Consider the following 24,489-nt stretch of genomic DNA (forward strand, 5'->3'; position numbering starts at 1 on the left):
GAGTGTTGGCAATGAACGCTGCATCAATTCACCAACGGACCATTCCTGAAGCTTAAACTCTCATTGTGCAGGAAAAAAGTCACCATCACGTAGTAGGCTGGATCCGTACTGATGCTCTCAGTGCATCAATAATTAAGCAGGACTTTCAGCCACATCGTTTAATACAACAAAATATTTCTTAAGAACTGTGAAATTATCACCCCCCAAAAAAAAGAATTACCAAGATTATAAAGAACCCATCGTGCTCAGTGGCCTATGTTCAGAGACATAGAGCATCCCTTCCACTTTAACACAGCAGTAGCACTCAATGGCTTCAGGCTGTAATTAACAGCACAAAGCTCTCTTACTGGGAGACAGGATAATAATTCAACAAAGTGTATCTATATTCTGCAGCAGGTTCCTGAGATACTCAGGGTTTAAACAGCTTTTAAAGCACAGCTAAAGGAAGCTGCAGAAATTACAGTTAGTACAGGTGAAAAGAAGTAACAGAAGCCAAGCACTAATATAGGACATTAATGCTCTTAATTAATTCTGCTCGTGTAGCCTGTTAGCTGAAATAAAAAATGCTGCAGTGTAAGTTGTTCTCCAAAGTTCTGGAGCTTATGAAACATTACGTATCAAAATGCTTCTGAAAGAAATGCCATCCATTCTCTTGGAATAATACTATAGTATTAGGAAAAGAAGTTGGTAAAGTGCTCCTGGTTTTAAAGTTCATGCAAAATAGTTTAGAAAGCTTTTCCACACATGGAGCAAAAAACCCAGAGCATTCAGGACTATTCTGCAAGGGCCAGATGCTCATCCTTTAACCCACAAACTTTGTACAAGAGTCAAGGACATTTACTTCAAGTTTTAGTCCATTCCTGGAGACTTTTTAGGACAGCAAGATGGAGGACACACAGGTCAGATGAACACACAGCCTGCTAGCAGACATCATCTATCACGGGGGCTTTATCTTCTCTGCTTTTGTAAATGGCAATGGATAAGGTGAGAGAACAGCTGTGCTGTCACAGGTGTCAGTGCTTAAGGATATTTCCACATGATCACAAATCTCTGAGTCATCCCAGGTCAACTCACTTGTAGCAGACCTGCAGATCACTGCTATGAAAATGATCTCAGGTGGTGTCAGTTTGTTGCTTTGAAAAGACACTGATATTTTTCTGCCTCTGCAGAAAATGGCCAGATAGTGACAAAAATAGACAGGTCTGAATTTCTGCTTTTGGTGAACTGTCTGATGTCTGGAGACCCAGGGCTGATTGATGGACTTTTTAAATAAAATTACCACATAGAAAAAAGAGAAGCCTCATAAAACAGTTCTGGTCAGGAAGTTTACAATGTCTTGGACTTTCCCCCTCACGGTAAATGTGTGCTTTCTCATTAAGCTGCACTAGCAGCACCATGCAGTTGTTAGGCTGAGATGCCAGGCACTGGAATGTGCAGAATTACACCCATCTTTGCCAATTCCAAGTGAGAAAGGGAACCTCTTATGGTTGAAACAACCGAGCAGAATGCATGACAAGCATCCAAAACTGTAGATACCCTGTGAAGTGGGAAAGCCTTGTCTCCATCAACTCAGTCATTCTGTGCCTTACTTTGTCATCCCTAAAAAATCAGGCTGAGAAAGTCTACTCTCTTCATCTTGGCTATTTTTAATGAATTTTCTCCCATCATGTATACCTAGTGGCTGTCACAGAGGAATCCTGTTATCTCAGATTTTGAGCATATTCTTTTGATGCTACTGCTAATAATAACAGTAAAAATGTCACTTCTCTTGTCAGCAACTTGATCCTCAGTGTACTTCCCAACCTGTAGTCTCACTAGCTTCCTTCTGTCCCGGAGAATTACAATGGAAATCTCAATGACTGCAGCAGCAAGCAGCAGATAACTACAATCAGTGTAATACAGAGGCTAAAGCATCTCTTCCGTGGCTTTTTTTAACTTTGCTTTCTTAGTACATAAATATGCATTTTATTACTAGCTGAGTGGGAAGGAAAACCAACAAGCATGTTTCTCAGCCTCTGCAGCCAATCTTTCTTTACCTCCCACCTGGAAAAGGTGGCGGATCGATATTTAAAACAGTTTTTTTAAAATTTAAAATCAATGTTAACTTACACTACTAGGTACTAATTCTGTTATTATCAATAAGAAGAAAGGTAGATTGTGATGTCAGGTTTTCTGTGACTATTCCAGATAACAACAACGTTTTTTGAAATAGCTGAAGACTGACCTTTCTGATTTATTTTTGTTTACTGTACACTGTTACATTACTGGAGACTGTTACATTGTCTCCACTCTTGCTCCTAATAAGGGAAAAAAACAAGCTCAGAAGCAGCAGCAGAGCTAATACTGTTGTAAAATCCTTTCAGATCTCTGTGTCTCTGTTCAGGGCCAGCTACAAGTTCTTTGCCTTCCTTCATCTTCAGATATGCCAAATCTCTGGTAGGAGAAAGTGTCATCTCAAAAGTACAAGCATCAAAGCAGCCAGGCCAGTGTATACCCTGGGGACTGCGGTGAGTCTGATTTACCCTGCACGGTTTCTCCAAGGCTGTAGTTTCACAAAATGCCAGCTTCGCAGAAGAATACAGGGCATTCTTATCCTGCCCCATTCCTTTCTCCTACTTCCTGCTCCTAGTCCCCCAGTACGGCACTACCTCGGGTTGCTGACCCAGGTATTTGTGGGACCACAACATAAAATGTATTATTAAGCTTAAAAACAGTCCTTTATTATTATTAGGACAGCTTCACTTTGCATTGCAGGTATTGCAAAATTGCAACTCAAAATACATGAAGACAGAGAAAAGCAGACTGCTGGAAAACATACTTTTTATTTGGTAAATCCTTAGCTGCCTCTCCACATTAGCCCTTTAATTTGGTTTAAATACTCATGCCCCAATTATGGAAGACAGCGAGAAACAAAACCCTCACCTCAGAGAGATCAGACACTCAATATAAGATCATTCATTAGCATTCACTCACAATTCTGAAAAAAAGGATAATTCAACAAGAGCGTTTTTCTCTTTATGTGATCTACTACTGTTTAAATCAAAGTAAAAACAATTCAGAAACAGAGTCATGGATTCTCAAAAAGAGGCAGGCCTGGTTCACAAGAGCAAGAGTCAATCTAAATAATAAAATACCTATTAGAGAAGAAATTGAAGACTAGGATTTTCCAGTGTGTCCGATAATGTCATCTTTACAAGACTACACATCTATCCCCAAAAAGTAAAGGAAGTAAAAGTTTTGGAAGACTCAGATTCAAGTTTGCTGAGGCAAATTAATTATGAAGCTGCAATGGCAATGTTGTCAGAGATACGTGTCAAGGGTGACAGTAAAATCTTCTTTTGATAAATCCTGGATGGATTTGTTTGCTGACCAGGAGCCTTGGGAAGATGCAAGAGGCTGTAACAGCAGCATACTACATACTTGAAGAAAGGTTCAGAGAATGGTTAACATTTGAACTAACCATCATCTCCACTGAGTTAGGTTCAGAAAATGCCCGGATAGAAAAGCTAGGATTTTAGCATTAAATCCAGTTCTCGTGTTGAAAACACGTATACCTCGGCAGTCTACGGCTTTTAAAACCTAAAAAGATTGATGGAAAGAAACAAATTTTGCTCTGGTAAAAAATCTCAGTCACTTCTGTAGAATAAAGTTGGACTCCATCCATTTTAAGAGGCCTGGCTGACCAGATGAAGTACTCTATTAAATGTGTTTTTGGGGCACAAACTAATGAGAAGACTGAACAGCAAATGTCCTCAAAAACCTCACAACAATACGTCAACCACTTCACAGCAGCTACATGAAGGTAAAGTGTTCACTTGGATCCTGTTCCTATATCTTACTTCATCTAGCTCACAGTACCTACAGGATGTTAACAAAAAAGTAAGAAAGACTTTTGGAAAGGATGTGCTGTGTTTCACTATATTTTATGTTTCATACATTATCTCCTCCCTGATATGTCTTATTTATTCATGCTGTAGCCTAGCCCACATTTCAAAGGATTTCTAGGAATTGCAATAACCCTTGGAGAAAAATCTAATGGGGCAATGAAGTATCCCAGCAAAAACTTCATTTCAAAAGTGCTGAAAACATTTTTAATAGCAGGAAATGACTCCCAGGGTGGTTTGTTTAAAACAAATCGTACTGCCACTTCTCTTTAAGTCTTTATTATTTCTTATTGTCTAAGCAATAAGATAGATTTATAAGAAGAAAGTCCACAGTGTCAGGCAGTGAGTAGGAAAATCAAAGAATACAAGCTTTTAATCCATACCATTAAACACCATGAGAAAGCAGGAGAAAATGCGATCTGCCTTACATGTCTCAGCCTTAGAGAGCAACTGCTTACTAAAATGCACAGAAAACTTGATGCTCTCTCAGCTGTAGCTGCCAATGCTGATACTATTTTTGTGCTCTGAGCAGAATAGAAGCCACAACAAGGTTATGGTCACTCATTTTTTGGAGATAACAAAGCCAGGCAATCCCTCCTCTGGACTAATTAGAATAGAGCAGAGCCACAGCCGTAAGAGGTCCTCAAGGAAAGCAGAGCTGCTGCTGAGTGGTAGGCTGGATTCCCGCAGCAGAATATCCCATTTGTGAATTTGCTGAGCTCCATGGTCCTCCTGTGTTTTGGCACCCCTGCCAGTACCTGCCTGGGATGAGCCAAATAGAGACAACTCTCTGGGACAGCCTCTATCAACTGTAATTTAACTGATTTTTTTTATGATGGAGCAACACACCATAAAATTCAGAGCAGGGAGAAAGGACTATTTTATTTTCTCAGCGAGGCAGCAGAAATGACACATTTTTCCATGTGAACCCCCTCAGTGTTGCAGCTGTGGCCAGCTCTTCCATCCTATGTGTTTGCTAACCAGGTCTTAAAAAAAGACTTTCCTGAGAGTTTGTGTGATTGAAAGCAGCTTGGTGAGAATAGGACATAAAAGAAGCAAATTGAAGATTCAGCTTTTGCATTACACTCCTGGCTAGATCCCAGGCTTTCTGGAGAGTAAGAAATAAGGACATTCTTTAAGGCAGAACACTTCACGTGTCCTTCCATTGCTTCTCTGTATTTTGTGACTATTCCTATGATAAGGACAAGAAGAAGAAACAATCAGGTTGGTTTCACAGTTTCTTAAGAATCTGTTTGCTGTTAGCAAAGAACCAGCTCAGAGATTTATACCTGGCCATTTGGTCAGCAGCTGCATTTATATATAAATATATATATATATTGTCTTGAAATATATATTGTCTTGAGCATATATATATTGTCTTGAAAATGGAAGGAGCCATCAGGAATAATCATCTATAAACCAAACCATAATTCTGCTGGCTCATAAAAGTAGAAGAGAAGACGTAGACTGGGCAACCATTGAGATAACAACAGGGCAAAGAGGCTGAGTGCACTTATATCAGGATATAGAGAGCAATGCAGCTCCAGGAGCCCCTCTCTGCTCGCTTCAAAATATTTCAGAACTTCCCTGTGTACTCTTTGTCTCCAAAGTGAAGAAGGGAGAAAAAGAAGACAGCTCAGTGCTCGTGCCACTAAAAAGTAAACAAAAAACCAACACAGCAATACTGTTAGTGTGACTTTAATGACAATGCTTAAAGCTTGGTACCACATTTATCTCAGATTCTTCTTTTGCTAAAGTGCAAAGAACAGTAATGAGTGGGATGTGACTGGATTGACTGTCAAATTGTGGCCAAACGGAAATTGGTGAGCTGTAAGATGGATAATGCAACTGTCATAAGAGATTAAAAAATCTGTCCTGTTTGATACATCCTGAGTGCAGTACCCATTTACAGATGTTATTATGATGGTCAGGTGATCTAGTACCTGAGTTTTATTACACAGCAGAGAACTTGAGAACCACATCAGAAAGGAACGAAAACCAACTATGGGGAGAATCCAGGTGTTTTTGCAGTCAATGTTCTTTTATGAACTCTGCCAGATTTGCATTTCTACAGTCAAAAGGCACCCATTCTGAAGACAACTCAATGCCAACATCAGCTTATGATGCCCGCTGCCTGGACTTTAGGGAAGTATTTCTTCTTTAAGAGAGAAAGAAATACACTTGTGGAGAAGACTGGGATGCTACTGATACCTCTGTATCAGAGAAAGTATTAATTATCCTGCTGGAGATAACTCAGGCTCCGGTCTGAAGACAAGATGCAGTGGACTCTCTAACGGAGTACAGGTGAGTTCACTGCACACAATTATGGGTAGGAAAATGTGTTAGTGAAGCAGGGGAGCGGTATACAGAAATGTTTACATTCTCACTCCTTTTTTTTTTCTTTTCCATTGACCTTTGAGCTAGGAGGTCTGGGGAAGAAGGAAAACATCTAGGAGTCACAAATCACAGTAGTGCTTTCTTCGCTCAGGTGGTCGTTTTTAACACTGTATTCAGTTTAATGCAGCACTGTCAGTAGCAGAAGTTTAGGATACTTGCAGTTACAGGGAAAAACAGATGAAGTATCCTCTTCTTAAATCAGAGAGCACCAAGTGTACTGAACTGCCCAAAGGAGCTCGGCACAAAACTAAGGACGGAAGTGAATTCAAAATCCTCATTAGTTTATTCTTTTGTTTTTCTCTGATCCCTTTCAGAAAAAGTCAGGACTGTACGTTCCTGCTGGATATGAATAATGAAGGTCTTACAGATCCTCTGAGATTTTTTAGCCAGTTGCTAGATGAAAGAGGTCTCCAGACATCACCCCACCAAATGCTTGTACTGGAGATAACAAATTGTATTCCTAAAATGGGGAGACATAAATGATGGTGAACAGGTTTCTGCCTTCCCCTTGATCCTGGGAGAGTGAAGCTGAACATATTATTTCAAGCTTTTCCAGTGCAAAAGTTACTTTGATTCCACTGGAATCTTTCCCTTTTTTTTATCTTTTTTATTCATGGGGAAAGTTAGCACTGAATGCTCACAAGGTTAAGAGCTCCAGGAGGTGACAGGAAAAATTCTGTGCTGCACATGTAATAGATTGAGTAACTCATATCCATGTCCATCCCACCAGCAAAGCTGCCAAGGTCCAAAAAGCCTAGCTTCAGAGCAAAGTCATTTCCATATCACCTAATGAAGGATGCATAGACATTTTTTATTACCATTAATTTATTAAAGAGGTTCAGGCACCAACAATCATCAACCTCATTACAACCCAGAAGGAACTTGTTGAAAACCATGTAAGGCAGGGCAAGAGGAGTTAATTGCCCACACAAACCCCAGCTGCAAATTAGGACTCTGAAGAGTGTTATCTTTGTAACGGTATTTGTGAGGACAGAGTCAGATTTCATTAATTGCTTAGTGCTCAACTATTCCTGTAAGAGCCTGGTTTGAAGGCAAAGAAGAATGGGGCCCAAAATCTAACTAAGCTGCACAGACTGTAGTATTTCAGAACTGGCTCACAGAAAATCTATCTCTGAACTGCTCTGGACATGCAGAGTTTGGTAAAAGTCTCTTCTCTTCTTTTTCAAGTAGTGATGATTGTCTATTCTTTTCCTTTCTGTGAAATCTTTTCCCCACCCAATAACATCTGTAGGAATCCTCCAGACACTTAGGAAGCTCTTCAGATTACTATCACATGCACTCATACACAACATGCTTATGCTGCAGGAACTGCCTCCCTCAGCTAATGTCACGCAGACAGTTTGGAAATTATTCTGAGCAAGGACTGTGGAGGTGAGGGGGGCCCAACTGCCCTGATCAGTGACTGGCACCTGCGCTTGGGGACTACAGAGCAAATTCCTCACTCTTTAATGCTCATGCCCTGCTGTGGAGTTTCACCTCCTTGATATAGGTAATTTTCCCCGAGCAAAGGGAAAAGAAGATAGACCCTAGGGCAACATTGCACTAGCCGCAAGGCAGTGCATTAATGGCACAGATAAATAGCTGCCTCCCTGCACCACTAAATCAGACCTTTTGCACTGATCCACAGTCTGCTAGGTATCCGATAGAAATGTTTTACTGTCTTTCAAAGTGGCTTGCCCCAAAATCTGCCTGGCACCAAGACAGACTTGTCTGGAAAGAACTTTCATTAAAATATTTTTTTCAGGAAAGCCTAAAGACAATGACAAACCTTGCCCAGATGAAAGTATGTTTCGTTTCTTATTTCAAGACATAAATTCGTGAGTTGGTTCCATCTCCAAACACAGCCAAGGATGTAGTGACTTCTCCCAGGATGTAGGATTTAAAAAACTCAGCAACACCTTAGGGCTTCGTCATACCTAGAAGGCTAAAACCTTCATGTTAATGGCCCTGAGAGGAATTTCACTAGGAGATGTGTGAGAGCTTCAGGGACTAACACTGTCGAGAACTGCTCACGCTGGTGAGGTAGTCCTTTAGAACAAAGATGATTTAGAGCTCAGCACGCTTGAAATCAGAGTCTTCAAGGAGAGACAAGTACAGCAGTGGGCTGTGGAGCTGAAAGCTCATTTCACTCCCCAGCAGACAGCCAGGGCTACTTAATGTTCCTGCTGTTTTGAGCCAAAGGCTTTTGTATCATACTCCATATGTATAGAAAACATACCTGGGAGGGAACAGTAAAAGAAACCATTCTCTCTAGCCTCACCTCCAATACTTGCTGCCAAGTCTTGAAAGTGATGCTGCTTCTTTTCTTGTACTTTCTTTCTTTCCCTCCCATCATGCTAACATCACAGAGCACCGGGGAAGCTTGACTTTGAATCATTCCCCTCATTATCCAACTCTCGTGAAGCTTCCTACCTCTGCCACCCCAAACTCTTCATCTCTTACAGTCCTTCCCTCCTCAGCCTGCTTTCTACCAGCACTCCATGCCCTCACAGAAGTAAGCATGTTTTATGTATGACTTCCTGAGCACTAAGGTGCTGGTGTTGCTTGGCATTAATTTGCTGCCTTGGTAAATAATTTAGAGCTGCTTAGCTGTAGGTACACAGCCGAAAAGAGGCAGCCATCAGTGCAGTGCCACAGGTGGGTTACCCACCCAAACAAATCCTGCCCAGCACTATGTGTTTTTTTGCTCAGTGCTGGGCACTAGCAATTTTAAACCTGTCAGATCTGAAGCCTCACCCTGTCTGTTATCACCATTTCTGGTGTGACTGTGCCCAGAAATCACATCTGTTTACTACTGAAATACCCTGTTTCAGGCAGCAGGAATGTAACAAAAGGCGAAGAGAATAATGAAAGGCCAACCTCACCTCCCCATACCTAGTCTAGGAATGGCAAACAAGCATGGTCTGGTCTATCTTTCTGTCTTTGATCCTTGTCTTCTTCCACTCATTTTCCTCCTTGCCCTACAGCACCCAGGCACCTGTACACAGATGTCCATGGGAATATTTCTTCAAGTCACCCCTTACCTTTCCCTATTTCTGTCTGAATCACATTGTCCTCACCACCTCAGCAGCAGGACTTATCAGGACGTGCGTGGGTAGGCGACCAAGAAGGTTGCAGCGACACACAAGGAGGCTGTGAGTTTGACTGCAGTGTGTAGGAGAAGAGATCGTGACCAGGGAAGTATAAAAGGGAATGGTATTGTACACCACAGAGCAACACCTGGAGCCTGATGAAATCGATGTGACATGTCCCAGGAGCATCACTCCAGCGACCTACCTGCAAAGCCCCTTGCTGTCTCAGTGATAGACAATTATCCCAACCTACACACACACTAAAAAGGGGTAGATGCTGATGAACTTCTGTCTCCACCTCTGATACACTTCAGTCCTATGTTGCCTTCCTTGTTGATGGATATTCAACTACTACTAACTACTAGAAAATCCTAGCCTCACTTTTTCCAACTTCATTGTCTCTCCTTATTCCTGTCCTCAGTGTTGAAGGTGATCTTGGGGCTTAGTTTTCTCTGCTTACCATCAGCCAGTGCTGTGAACTGGTACAGTGAAGAGCCAGTTGCTCTATATACAAATATCAATAAATGAATGGGAACAAAACATGCCCTGCCTGCTTTATCTAACAGCACATTTAACATCTTGCTGTAAAGAAAGAAACTACACCAAATGGTCCCTGGGAAAACCAGAAGCAACAGTCTTTGGACCCTTTATGGTTCATGCATTGAAGCAATGCAAAGGAGGCAAGTGTGCCCACAGACAGCAGCACACACCAGCCCCACCTGAAGACCTCTCCTGCCTAAGCGATCCTGCCAGTGACCCAAGGTGCTGCCCATGACTTAGCGCAACCCAGGCTCTGAAGACACCCTCCCAGCCTCATCTTTGACAAAGAAACCCAACACTGGCAGTGTTTCAGCCCATCACTAGCAACATTTCAGCCTCCCACCAACCTAAACGTCCGAGATGCACATGCCAATATCACTACCTAAGCTAGCAGCGATGTCTGCCCTGCTCAGGGATATGTCGCTGGCTGATAATTGCTGGGAGTCCTGTGCTATTCCATCTAGAATATCTAGTTTAGTGAAAATGATACTTTGAATTTTAGGGGAGGTTACTATGACATACAACAAACTTACCCTGAAATTTCCTAGTCTACCCTGGTTAATGGCACTAATTTGGATTTAACTAGTGCTTTCCCCAGGATCACAGCAGGATTAACAAATGTGGAGACCCCATGAAAGCAGCAGGTCAGCCCAGCTCTTGTACTGGTAACGAAGTCCATGTCTTTTTCAGTTCGAACCATGGCCTCTTGGTAGACAGCACTGATTCAATGTTGAGACATTTCCCTTTTGCATGACAACCTCCTCTTTAGCTAAAAAGGGTGTTTCACTCAGCAGAGCAGTGCCAGACTGTCACACTAGGTTCTTGTGTCTCTGCTCAGTAGCTGTGGGGACCCAATTTGTGCTCTCACAAAGAGGTGCTGTTACTCTGAAAAAGGTGGTATGACAAGCTGAAGGAGTCAGACTGAACCTGGGCTTCAGCAGTGCATTAAATGAAACTCACACATCTCCTGAGATGACTCTGAGCTGTATAGGAGTTATTTCAAAATAAAAATGCCAAGGGTGCAAGGACACCAGGGTAAACAAAACCTCTCCCTGTGGGGTTGGCTGGAAGTGCCAGGATGGCACATTTGATGAGCGATGTGCTGTACTTTACTGAGATTCCTTACTCTGGGCAGAGGTGAGATTACTTTTTGGAAAGGTAATCTTTACATGAATGTTTAGCAATAATAACACTTTGGTCATAAGTTACATAACCCAACTCAAGATCAGACTGAGAGGAAATAGCTACTTAATAGCCTTATGAGAGGAAACGTACTTATTAGTTATACAGCATTACTGGCAGACAATAACAGGAGTGTTATCTGTGCCTTCTCTTGTACGGCCATTTGTGATCAGGGCTGTATTGGACCAGATGCTGTGTAACTGCAGTTGAGAACATGTTTCTGATTGAACAAGCATACTCCTTTGATGCTCTCAAATTACTTAGGCACCTAACTCAACGCAGGCACCTAACAACTGCCTTTGGCTTCCATGTGCACAAGCTAAGGCTCCAATTATCTAAATATCTGTCTTTTATTAAAGAAATAGAAAGTTATCCCATGTAAGGATTAAACTGGAGAGCAGATCCCAAGTGAGCTCCTGGGTCAACTGGGTCATTAACGTGAAGTAAGGATGACAGGCTGGTCTTAACTGGTGAAAAAGTTTGTGGCAGTCAAAAAGCTAATTTGATCCATCCTCCTAGTCCCTTGAAGCTTGAAGGAGTAGCAATAAGACTCAGGAGTCCTGTCTGGACAGTATTCCTCACTTGGGCAAGCAAACATCTTCTTCATCCTGAAACCCAGAGTCAGGGGGTAAGTACAACATGTGGAAAGCCAGCTGAAAGCCTCAGGACACCAGAGGGATTTTTTACTATCTTTGCTTGGTTTTGACAAGTGGGAGTAATGCAAGCACTGGGGCATTTTCCAGCTGCGGGGATATTATTTAAAAGAACTGCTCAATAGCCATTGTATGACACATTCAGAACAGGCTGCGAGAAGGAGAGAGGGGGCAGAGTAAAGAAAAGACTGTCTATCCCTTCCCTTGCTGAACAACAGTTCTACCTGGCAAATCTGACTATTTATTGCCTCTTAGGCTGTTATACAAACATGGTAATGCACTTGCACTTTGGGACGAATGACAGCAAAACTTGTGAGAAAAGCAGGCAGTTAACAGGTACAGTAAAGCATATGATACTTGTCAGGACCAATCTGGCTGACATCTGTGTTGTACCAGGCCTTCCCAGGCTGGCTGGAGAACAATAAAGCAGGACTCAATCTCTAGCCTATAGCCAGCCTTTGCTGGGCCAGGGGAAGGGCAGGGCACAGGCAGCTGTTTGCAGCTGGACTCGTTCAGATTGCCTGTGCTGAGACCCAGCATTTGCCTCTGGCAGCAACAGGGATTCACCTGCAATTTCTCACCCAGATTGTGGAATTGCAGCAGATGCTTGTGCTCTTTGAAATGTTAAGAGATAGCCTGGAGGTGTTTTTCCTTTACATAAGGCCTGTATATCACAGAATTACAGAATCACAGAATGTTCGGGGTTGGAAGGGACCTCTGTGGGTCATCTAGTCCAACCCCCCCGCCGAAGCAGGGTCACCTACAGCAGGCTGCACAGGACTGCGTCCAGGTGGGTCTTGAATATCTCCAGAGAAGGAGATTCCACAACCTCTCTGGGCAACATGCTCCGGTGCTCCGTCACCCTCAGAGGGAAGAAGTTCTTCCTCATGTTCAGACGGAACTTCCTATGCTTCAATTTGTGCCCATTGCCCCTTGTCCTGTCGCTGGGCACCACTGAAAAGAGTTTGGCCCCATCCTCCTGACACCCACCCTTCAGATATTTATAGGCATTTATTAGGTCCCCCCTCAACCTTCTCTTCTTCAGGCTAAACAAGCCCAGCTCACTCAGCCTTTCCTCTCAGGAGAGGTGCTCCAGTCCCCTCATCATCCTCATAGCCCTCTGCTGGACTCTCTCCAGTGGCTCCTCATCTTTGTAGAGCTGGGGAGCCCAGACTGGATAGAGTACTCCAGATGGGGCCTCACTAGGGCAGCGTAGAAGAGCAGGAGAACCTCCCTCGACCTGCTGGCCGCAGTAGTCTTAATGAACCCCAGGATTCCATTGCCCTTCTTGGCAACCAGGGCAAACTGCTGGCTCATAGTTAACTTGTTGTCCACCAGCAGTCCCAGGTCCCTCTCCGCAGAGCTGCTCTCCAGCAGGTCAGCCCCAAGCCTGTACTGGTTCATGGGGTTATTCCTCCCCAGGTGCAGGACTCTGCACTTGCCCTTGTTGAACTTCATCAGGTTCCTCTCTGCCCAACTCTTCAACCTGTCCAGGTCTCACTGAATGGCAGCACAGCCTTCTGCTGTATCCACCACTCCTCCCAGTGTTGCGTCATCAGCAAACTTGCTGAGGGTACACTCTATCTCTTCATCCAGGTCATTGATGAAGAAGTTGAACAAGACTGGGCCCAGTACTGACCCCAGGGGAACACCACTAGTTACCGGCCTCCAACTAGACTCAGCGCCGCTGACGACAACCCTCTGAGTTCTGCCATTCAGCCAGTTCTCAATCCACCTCATTGACCACTCATCCAGCCCATACTTCCTGAGCTTTACTAGAAGGATGTTATAGGAGACAGTGTCAAAGCCTTGCTGAAGCCACCGCTCTCCCCTCATCCACCCAGCCAGTCATGTCATCATAGTAGGCTGCCAGATCGGTCAAGCATGATTTCCCCTTGATGAATCCATGTTGACTACTTCTGATAACCTGCTTTTCCTCTGCTTGCTTAGAGATGACATTCAGAATGAGCCGTTCCGTCACCTTTCCAGGGATGGATGTGAGGCTGACCAGCCTGTAGTTTCCTGGGTCCTCCTTCTTGCCCTTTTGGAAGACTGGAGTGACATTGGCCTTTCTCCAGTCCTCGGGCACCTCTCCTGCTCTCCAGGGCCTTTCAAAGATGATGGAGAGTGGCTTAGCAATGACGTCTGCCAGCTACCTCAGCACTCATGGGTGCATCCTTTTAGGGCCCATGGGTTTGTGGGTGTCCAATTTGCTTAAATGATCTCTAACCTGATTTCCTCAACCAAAGGAAGGTATTCCTTTCTACAGGCTTTGTCTCTTACCTCCAGGGATGCTGGCATATCCCACTGCAATAAACTAGCAATGCACCCAAGGCATCTGGGAACCCAGATTTTCAGTTGATATAGATGAGTACAGCCCCACCAAGGAGATCAGTGCTGCAGAAGTCCCACATCTGCACATTGGCAGCTGTGGTAAGGCTGACTCAATCAATCATCCCGGTTGTTGGCTGACAGAGAGGCACCCTTCCGGAGTAGGTTTTCAGTACCTTGCCTGGTAGATGGGAAGTTTGTCCAAGACAGAGAAGGAAGTGCAAATCCACTTTCTTGGCTGTCCAGATTTGCAGAAGAGTACAGAAACATCTATCCTTCTCTTCCATAAATAGACCAGGCTGCCTTTAAGTGAAACTACCAAGACTTTTCACTTCAGCTCCTTGGACTGCAGTTTCAATAAAATTAAGAAACAAGGGTCCTGGAACCACAGGAATTGCTTCAAAAGAGAAGAGAGAACAGGTTTGCTTGATCTTCCTTCTGGATTTGAGATTTTGGGCTCAAGGATTTTTAAGCTCTTTTCCAAAGTCATGAGCTTTAAAAGGTTACTGAAGTAAAACAAACAGGAATTTCTTTTTCATTTACCTGCTATTGCTATTACAGCAGAGCCTAATCAGAGTCCCATCACATCCCAGTAAGCATAAAATGGAGGCAGCAAAAAGCCAGGAGAGGAAAAGGAGGGGAGAGGACGCAGAGTGGCTTAAGGTCACTCTGGAGCAGTAGCAGGATACAGCCCAGCTTGTTTCAGTACAGACTAGGACATCAGCCAAAAGCTCCTGCAAAGTTTTCAACTGTTCATTTGTAATGACATTTGCATCATTCTTATTCAATACCTGTAGACACATCTCCTAGGTCATATACCTCAGCAAAACATTGTGTTACTCTGTGCCTTGCACATGGGATTGCAGTTTACCAGTGTGCTAACACCCATGCTTTTCTTTGACTGAAAAAGTATGAAGAAAATATGGGTAGGAATTGGAATTAGTACCTACCAAAAGTCAGTTTCAGACTGCTCTCAAGCCAGTTTTACATCCTCCAGCATTCATAAAATTGTTTTGGATAAATACAGTAAGAATTAGGAGAGGAGCAAATACGTTTCATCTGGGTTTTTATTTAGGATCAGTTTTTACCTCTAGCAGGTGCTTTATCCAGGTGCTTTACTGCAGACTTTGTGAGCAGGCAAGATCTGACCCTGAGTAGCTAATACAATAAAAATCCAGTTCAAGCAACAGTAAATCTCCTGATTAATAATGGACAAGGAGGCTGAAAGGGAAAAAAAATATAAAAGAGCTTGACTGCACAAAGGCTGAGCTCAATTTTTGTGTTGAACCTGGGTGGAGAAATAAAGGATGCCCTTCCCACAGGTCTGCAGACATGGTCAAAGGTGTTCCTATCTGTTATGGCAACATGGCAGGTAGAAAATAAAATTGGGCCTTTTCCGGGGCAAAGGTGAACTCATTTTTATGGTCCTGCCATGCTGCCTTTTGATGGTCTTTCGCTGTTTTAATGGCTTTGCTTTGTATGCTGCTGCAAGATGAAAAATGTGCTACTTCCTGCATCAAGAGAGAAAAATTATCTGCTTTTCTCAGATTAGATTGAAGAGGAAAAAGCAAGGAGAAAAAGTCTGAAGTGCTCTGTGACAGCAAGGGGCCCTGTATATGCTCCTACATAGCCATTAGCTGAGAAAGTCCAGGTTTATTGGCAGCTGTGGTTTTCTCTTCTCCCTCTTTCCCAACCCTAAGGCTCCCCTTAAACTCCCATTCCCATCCCAGAGACCCTTGTCCAAACCTACTTATGAAAAAGGATAATTTATTCCAGTTTTGACAGATCAAGCCCAGAATTGAGGAGCAATTGTAACAGGAGGGGAGAAACAACTTCCGTAGGTGACAAACAGAGCAGTGATCTGGGAGTGGAGGATAAATGACATGCAGGTCACTAGTTTGTCATGCAGGCTGCAAGGGGAGTTCTCTATAGGAGATCTGAGTTTTGACTGTTTGTTTGCTTCTTTTACATTTTGACTCTTAGATATCTAAGGCAGTACAAGAGTACTATTAATGAGAAAAGTGTGTGGCTCAGCCCTCTTTTGTCAGGTCCCAGCAAGCGTAGTCAAAGGACTCCTGGCAGTTCACAGAAACCACTTCTGGCATTCCCATGAGCTGGAGTGTAGGTTGTCACCTCTGTCGCCACAAGCACAGCCCTTTCCTTCTCTCTTGTGATCTAATGTGTCCCCTTTTTGCCCCATCACCAAACCTATGAGTAATTCTAGATGAGCTCTGTCGAAGTACAGTAAGATCCAGCACCATCCTTTTGTATTTCTTGAGTCCTTTTGCTCATCATCAGGAGGACAAAGTTTAAGTTCAGGTCCTACATAGTGGAATTCTGACGTGTGGGGTTTCATTTTTTGTATAATTTATCAGTGTTATAATTCTCATTAGTGCACTAAGTAAATGGGTGCTTTTCAAAACCTTGTGTACACCTGAGATCTGGAAGATAAGACAATGATTTTCACCATTTAATATTGTTTTCACCCTTGAGGGGGGCAAAAGAAAGTGTATTTTAAATGTTTCCCTACTCTTTCCTCTGGAGTGACTCCTGCCAGTAGAAAAGACCAAGAACAATTCCAATTTTGCCTTCTATATATAATACCTTATTTTATGCCCATTTATCAAACGATCGTAACATGTCTTCTCCCAAAGTTGGTCAGACATCGTTCTTTCAGTGTATGAAGAAAAAAGCACTACATCAAGACCATTTTGACCCTTCACTTGTTTTCTTATTATACTCTTGTATATTCCTATTTTACTTTTCTTTTCCCCCTCTTTTTTTTTTCTTTTTTTTCTGTTTGCAATGTAAGAAACAGAATGCAACTACTAAGAGATCTGGATGCAGATAGACAGAAATCCATGAGCTATGGAGGCTGCCTAAATTAAGTGCAAATGGACACGAGTGTCTCAAAGCTCTGACTTCAACGTCAGCATTTCTCATCTAAGTGCCCAAATGCCTTGCAGGCATGGTCATTTATAAATGCAACAGGCATAACTCAAATGTCGAAAAGTAAACGTACAAGAAGGAAAAAAAATGTGTTTTGCTCGCATCAATAACAAGGTAATAAAAGAAACCACCTGTGAAGAAAGCCATGATTAATGAAAACAAATACAAGAAATTGGAAATATAAACTATGGCAAAAGGGCTTTAGTTTCAACAGTTTCAAAGTTCAGATGCACTAGTAAAACACCACATAAAAGCTTGTAATATATGGAATAAACAGGGGTACAGGGGATGAAAAATCTGTGCCATAAAAATAATAAGGTTTTTTAACAAGATGCACAAGACATAATCAAAATAGCCGACAGTGCTATAGATACTAAAGAGGACAGATCTTTGCTGCAAACATTTGTCTGAAATATATTCAGTTAATTGCTTCTGTGGTTTACAACCTAAACACCTAAAGGGCTGCAAGGTCCTTCATTCTGGTCTGTTGAAGGGCTTGAGGGATTGCAACATCACGAAATGTATACTCAATATTAGCACAGCAGAAACTATGGAATGTCCCTGTTCCCTAACACTTGCAGAAGATGCTGAAAGGGACTTGGGTGTCAGATCAAACCCACATCCCAGTCTTTGGGCTTCTTCCCAGTCCTCAGATTTCACCAGCCTCTTCCTTTCAAGGATTCAGGTGGAGCTCTGCTCCAAGACTGCAGGCTTCTGTGCTGGTCTGATCTCAGGACTCCTCCTTTTGACTCATTTTCAGACCAGCTGTGTGAATTTCTGGATTGATCCTACGAGCAACTAAATACCCCAGCTCCTAGCAGAACTCTTCTGAACAGTATCTGTTCATTCAGCCTCTGAGAGGGGAGTTAATCATGAAGGAAAACAATTCCCACCTTGCCTTTGCTTTGGCATGTCTCAGCTGCTCTGCGCTGACAGGCTTTCTCAGGCTGAACGGAGTCTGACTGTCAGATGCTAAACAGGCATATTTTAAGGGACAATTTTGAAAAGCTGTGGAAAAATATGCTTGACTGTTATTTTTTTGATACATACCTCAATACCTGAGGAAAATTATGGTAGGAGATAATTATAGTGCTCTAATTATTATTGTAATACTTATGTCACAGTAATGGACCAAAAAGTGAAATCAAGACCTTGTTGTGGCAGAAGCTATGCAAACACAGAGTGAGAACACTGAGTCCTGCTGTGAAAAATGTATTTATTCTTCACTGAAGACATTAATTCGCTGACACGGGTCTTGATAGTGCAATAGCCAACTAGTTAGTGCAGTAGGAACCGTTAATTATAATTTATTAATTGACAAATCATGGATCCTTGGACAGCCTTAGATAAAAATGGGTATTCTTTTCTGCCATTGCTTATGGAGAATTTCCTAGTAACAGTCAGTCCCCAAAGGCACCCAAGGCTATGGTTTTGTTCTGAGGAGAGAATCCCCAGGGTGGTGGTAATTAATATTTAAGAGAAAAAATCCTAAGAAAATTACATTCTTTCAGAAAGGAGTAGGGAGGGAATCACTTCTTTCTGAGAACTGCACCTGCATCTCCCTGAATTCAGAAGCCATTAGGGGATTATTCTGTACTCATTTAGGAGCAATCAGCATTTGGCTTTCTCAGGAATATTTCATGGTCACAGAAAAGCCTACCCTAGTTTTTTAATTTTTGTTTTTTTAAGTAATTATGCCAGGTTCAAAAATTCTGTCCTAATGAAGTTCAAAACCTTTTCTTTTTTCCCAGAGCAGTATCATCTTAAGTCAGTTAGTGTTCTCATGACAAATTCCCAATAAACACCTTCAGTCATTCTACTGCTGGGGAATCATGTTTAACAGCATTCTTAGCACATTCATTTCCTTGCTGCTATGATTCTAAAACATCACTTTACAAGATGATCATTAGATTGTTTGTCTCTGGCTGGTGTTTTAAGTGTGAAAAAAAACCATGCCAAGATATCACTCCAGATGGTTAGTCCTGATGGCTTGTCAAAAACACACACATATGGAGTTTACATGGCCACAAAACACTACCCCATCAGCATGGAAACTGTCTGGCTAGAACCAAGGATGGTGATCAGGTTGAAAAAAATAGAGTTGTTCTTCCATTTCTCACAGAAGACACCAGTTAGAAGGAACATTAACACGCTGTAAATATTGATTCTTGACATTCCCTTGCATGTGGATTTTCAACCACCATTTTAGTACTAAAAACACTTTAAAAAATCAAAAGAAAAGGGGAAAAAGGAAAAATACATAAAACAAAGCAAAACAGAAAACCCTGTAGAAGTGGTTCTCAGAATCATTTAAGTGGAGGAAGGACTCAATATTAAGTCTAACTTCCCCAGTTTTGTTCTTGAAGTAAAATAAAATGTTCGCTGAAATCAGATAAAGACAGATGCTGGTTAGCAGTAGTTTTACAGTCATGCAGCTCAGTTGGGACTACATTCTATGTAGCAAGGGACAGGCCTGGACATGAAGGACTGGGTGGCCAGTGCCCACAATGTAGGGGAGTGATGCAGAAGTGAAGGAAGGTAAAATACAGGTTTTGTGACCTATAGCCCTTACAGGCAGAAGGACCCAAAGACACTTGAGCAAGCCACAGCCTGCACAAAGCCCTTTGGTAGAAATAAATCTGATGTCCTTCAACATACCAGCCCTGCTTTTCCCACACCACGTTGACATTTAAGGGTGAGGTCCATGAGCATGCTGTCTACACACGCACAACTGAGGACAAAGGACAGGAGCATGGAAAATGTCAATTCGTTAAACACCTTCATGGGAAAAACATGTTCTGTTGTTGACTCCTGCAGGGTGACTTGGGGTGCCCATGTGGTAGCAGGGGAGGGCTTATGGCAGGAACGTCTGGGAAAGTTTCTGTAACTCCTTTTCACTTGGCCAATTCAAGGATGTTATGGAAGACCCATTCCTACTTGCTTCTCTCTGTGGCCCTGTTTATTCTCAATGAACAAGAAATACACATGAATGTGACAAATACCAGTGTATTTTTCATTTATAGAAAGTGGCTCATTTCACGCGGTCCCAAAGTTTTTATTGGATTTCAAAGGAGGCAGAAGTGGCTGCCAGTGTCTGCAAAGGAGTACAAAAGCAACCCTTAATTCAAGCCCAGTATGACCATTGAAGCTTGTAGCCATCCGCTATGACATATTTGTACCTCCTGTTGCCAGCATGTTCAACAACATAAGTGACATATTTACCCATCACAATAAAAAAAAAAATCAAATGGTTTGTTTAGCTGAGCATATAAGATAGGAGGCAGTTGATCAAAACCTACTTCACATCAAAAATTATCCCTAAAGAGGTGTGAAAGAGATACAGATCAAGCTGTCATCTCCCAGACAGTGTGTCTGCTGTAACAGGGGCTGTCAGACAGAAAGGTTTGAAAACATCAATGGCAATGAATTGCAAAAGGGACTCTGGTGCAATGGAAAACTAAGACAACTTCTGTAGCCTGCTCACTGTGGTCCCATGGGGTGGGAAGCAGTGTCCTTTATAATTGTTTCTCTTGAGGCACAGTAAGAGCCTGGATTTTATAGAGCTGCAAATGCTCAGTACTCCTCGGGATACAGGCACAAGAGTGGAAATAATGGCGTTACCACAGTTCATCGAGTTACCATCTGTCAGTGAAGACGTTGAGGCACCAGGAATGACCTTGTGAACACTCCTAACCTACCCCTATTAGGAAGGAAAACGGAACATAAACCATGGCGTTTTAAGTTAATACATTTCATTTTACAGCTGGAGCAAGCGTGAATGTGTACTCAGTCAGTCATGCTTGCTCAGCAGACAGGCAAGGACTTGATATGTTGCAGTGCTGTAAATGCTTTCTGTCATGTTCTTCTGTCTTCAGTTGCAGCCTATCTATCATTTATCAAAGCTGTTGTACCCTACACTTGGCAATTTCAATTTCCAAAATAGATCATACCCAACACCTACAAAACCACCCCCCTTCAGAGACAGAAGTAGACCTGTGTATCACACACCTTCATCTTGCACTGCAGTCTGAGGACTATTAGTTCATTAATATTTAAGTATTTAGAGAGAACTGCCTGTGCAACTTCTGCCATAGACACTGGAGCAGGAGCCTACAGCTGACACATGACTGGATGTGCATCGTCATGAGTGTAAATGGCAGAAGGCCTTCTCTGCATCACACACAGATGGCCTTGGACTATGCATACAACATCTTATGGCAGCATATATCTCTTTCAAAAAGTCTACCAGAGAATTAGAGAATCATAGAATCTTAGAATCATAGAATGGTAAGGGTTGGAAGAGACCTTAAAGATCATCTGGTTCCAACCCCCCTGCCAGGAGCAGGGACATCTTCCACAGTCTCACAAAAAGCTCAAGGGTTAGAGAGCTCATGCTGAGGAAACTTATGCCCACAGCTCTCAGTTACCTGGAAAGCGCTGTAACTCATCAGCTCATAGGAGAGGGTGGAAGAGGGCTCTTGGATGGAAGAAGGCAGTCTTCTGAACTGAACCTTAGACTGAAAATCTGGAGCTGTTTTTCACCCACAGACAGTTGTTATTCACAGTCCCTTCTCTGCCAATATGGTTTTCTATGGGAAACAAGGTCTGTGTTGTGGCCCTGAAAAATACAGTCATGCTGTCCTGGTCCTGAAGGTGTTTTCAGCAAATGGGTGGCACCTCATGCTAAGCAATACTGTAAAACTTGGCCTGCATTTAGTGGGTTGTTACTCCCGAAGCAAGGGACTTTCCACGGTGAGTGAAGGAGGAATGATACTGAACTGACCTGGGCTTTACCCAAAAAGAAAGAGACCAAAGCTGAACATAGAAGCTACTGCTCCAGCTGCTGTAAACCTCTTGCAGACTCTCTCCTCCCCTTCCTATCTCTCACTAAGATGCATTTATTTGCATGACATTATTCACAAAAAACTTGAAAAATTGCAACTTGGTCCATTGCTGACAGTTTCTTACTGCTCACTGCATACAGATTCTCTTATACCTAAATCAATTACATGCTATCACAGCCTAGATTTCTGATTTTGGTGCTGTTGTCTCTTTCCTAATAATTCTTCCTGTTCATCTGTACCATATGCTGCCTTGAATTTATGCTGCTGTGTTTTATTAAAGCTCAGATATTCCTTTGCCATTAAAGGAAAAATAGAACATTTTAAATGGACTGTGAAATAAGGTAAAGAAATGTTTAATCGTGCTAAAATCAATTCAGTGGAGTGGCTTTATTAATAGTTATTGCTTTCTGCATCACACTGCTTATTAAATATTCTGCATTTTGGAAACTGTACCATTTTGTGTTGCAGTTACATTGTACTTCAGCAAGCGGCCAGTTCCCACTTCATGCAAGATTTAGAGAGACATGCGTTTTGTTTATTGACAGATCGTATCACTGGAAACATAGAAATCATCTTGCTAGAGAAAATTAAGGTACCGTTTAGTACAGTATCCTGTCCCTGGCATAAAGTCTGGTACCATATTCTCAGGAGGAAAGTGTAAGAGAATTTACAGTTCACAATTACACATTACCTTGTCTAACTCCTACCCATTAAAAACTGGCTTAAGTCATAATTCATAAACTTTCATATTTATTCCTTACATTTATGCATCAATTTATGTAATTTCAAACATTCCCATGCACTATGTAAAGAACCTATATGTTTTTCATTTGCACTGAAGCTAAGATATTAGTATATCTTGAAGCAATGAGTTAAATATCTTTATTATGTGCATTGCAAATAGTAATTATTTTTTTTTCTCCTTCAGATGACTAACTTTGTTTGTTTGTTTGTTTTGGCATAACCAAGACAGCTCAGGCATAAGTCTACACCTCATTGTAAGCAGACCTACATAAATCAGAATAAAAAGTCCTTACCCTGTGGAAAAGACCATTTTTCTTTTCACTTTCTTGTATCACCTTCCTCACGTGTGACCCTCCACTTTCTTGTTCCCAAACAGGAGACCCTTGTTCTCAGCTGGTCTTGTAATGTAGAGTTTTATTTGTAGGGGTTTTTTTCCAAAACCCTCAGCACGGACTTCATAGTCCTTTGTGAAACTCAGATCAGCTAAAGTGGGACCAAAGCTGGGCTTCCTGTGTAGTGAAGTACTTATTACTCCACAGGAGGAAGTGGGTTCTTGTAGGGAAGGATTCATCTGGGAGAGAGACTAAATATAGAACAAATATAACTACAGCTTCAGAGAATGGGGAGGCTATTGGCTGCTGAGAATGGTGATAATTCAGGACTGCCTCTTTTTCCCTACTTCCCTTTAGCCTCTTTCTTATCAGGATAGTCTCCTAGGGAAAAGACTTCCATTATTATATTGGGGGGGGGGGAGGTGTGGAGCTGGGTGTGCATCTCTGTTGTTCAGTTTCCCATTTCCCAAAGGACTTCACACTCCTTGGCCAATTTAAATGCAATTTGACAAAGGTATTAAGGGTTTCCAGAAATATACAAAAGGAAGATCATTGCACTCCTGTTTTTCTTTGCAGCCTTCAGTTTTCCTTTGCTCTTTCTAACTCTTGCTCTCTTCCCATGTTTCTGTCCCTCTTCCATCTCCTAGTAAGTGACAAGGAACCCCTGGTAACAAAGCATATCTGTGCTGCCCACAAGTTTTAGGAAGATAAAACAACCTGGAAGATAAAACAGAACCTGCAAGTATTATCAGTTAAAGGAAAACTCTCATATCACTGAATCTACAATAATTCCTCACTGAAAATTGTAGGTGAGAATGTTTGGTGAATAATTGCATAGCTGATCAGACTCCGTTACCATCCATGTCCATTCAAGACTCAGAAACCATCCATCCATCCTAAGTTACAGTATGGATTTTATTATGTCATTGATCTTCATAAAACCTTAGTACCTTCCACATAAAGTTAATTGGTAATCATGAATTTTCTGGTACATGCAGAACAAGTCTTCACAATGAATTAAGAATGCTTCACATGTGGTTTGGTTTCTTTATGTCATTACTAGTTCAAGTCTTTTGTTTATCTGAGATAATTTTGTAGCAAGGAGTATGAGCACCATTTCTGTCCAAGTAGAAAGGTTTTATCAAAGAATAATTTCCAAATTTACTAGATTCAGCTGATCCATATAGTTGGTAAGGACATGACAGGTTTTCCTGATCTGAAATCTCAAAGACCATCTCTAGTTCTTAGCTTTCCCCACCAAGATTTGTACCTCTTTTCTAACCTGGCCTCTGACAAAAAAAAAAAAAAAAAAAAAAAAAAAGAACCCAACGAAAAGTAAAGTTCAAAATTGGTTAAACTGCACAAAGTATTGCCTGGTTCAATTTATCTCAGTCCCCAGTTGCTTTCTGTTCTCTTATATTTGAGACTAAGAGAGGTTTCCCCCATGGACATTTGGTCACTGTGTTTGTTCACCAGCTTGCAAAACAGGACTCCAGTGCTGAGTGTAGATCTTGATGACCTGAAGCAATAAGCAATAAGGA

This window comes from Opisthocomus hoazin, chromosome 9, assembly GCF_030867145.1.
Source record: "Opisthocomus hoazin isolate bOpiHoa1 chromosome 9, bOpiHoa1.hap1, whole genome shotgun sequence".
NCBI classification, from domain to species: domain Eukaryota; kingdom Metazoa; phylum Chordata; class Aves; order Opisthocomiformes; family Opisthocomidae; genus Opisthocomus; species Opisthocomus hoazin.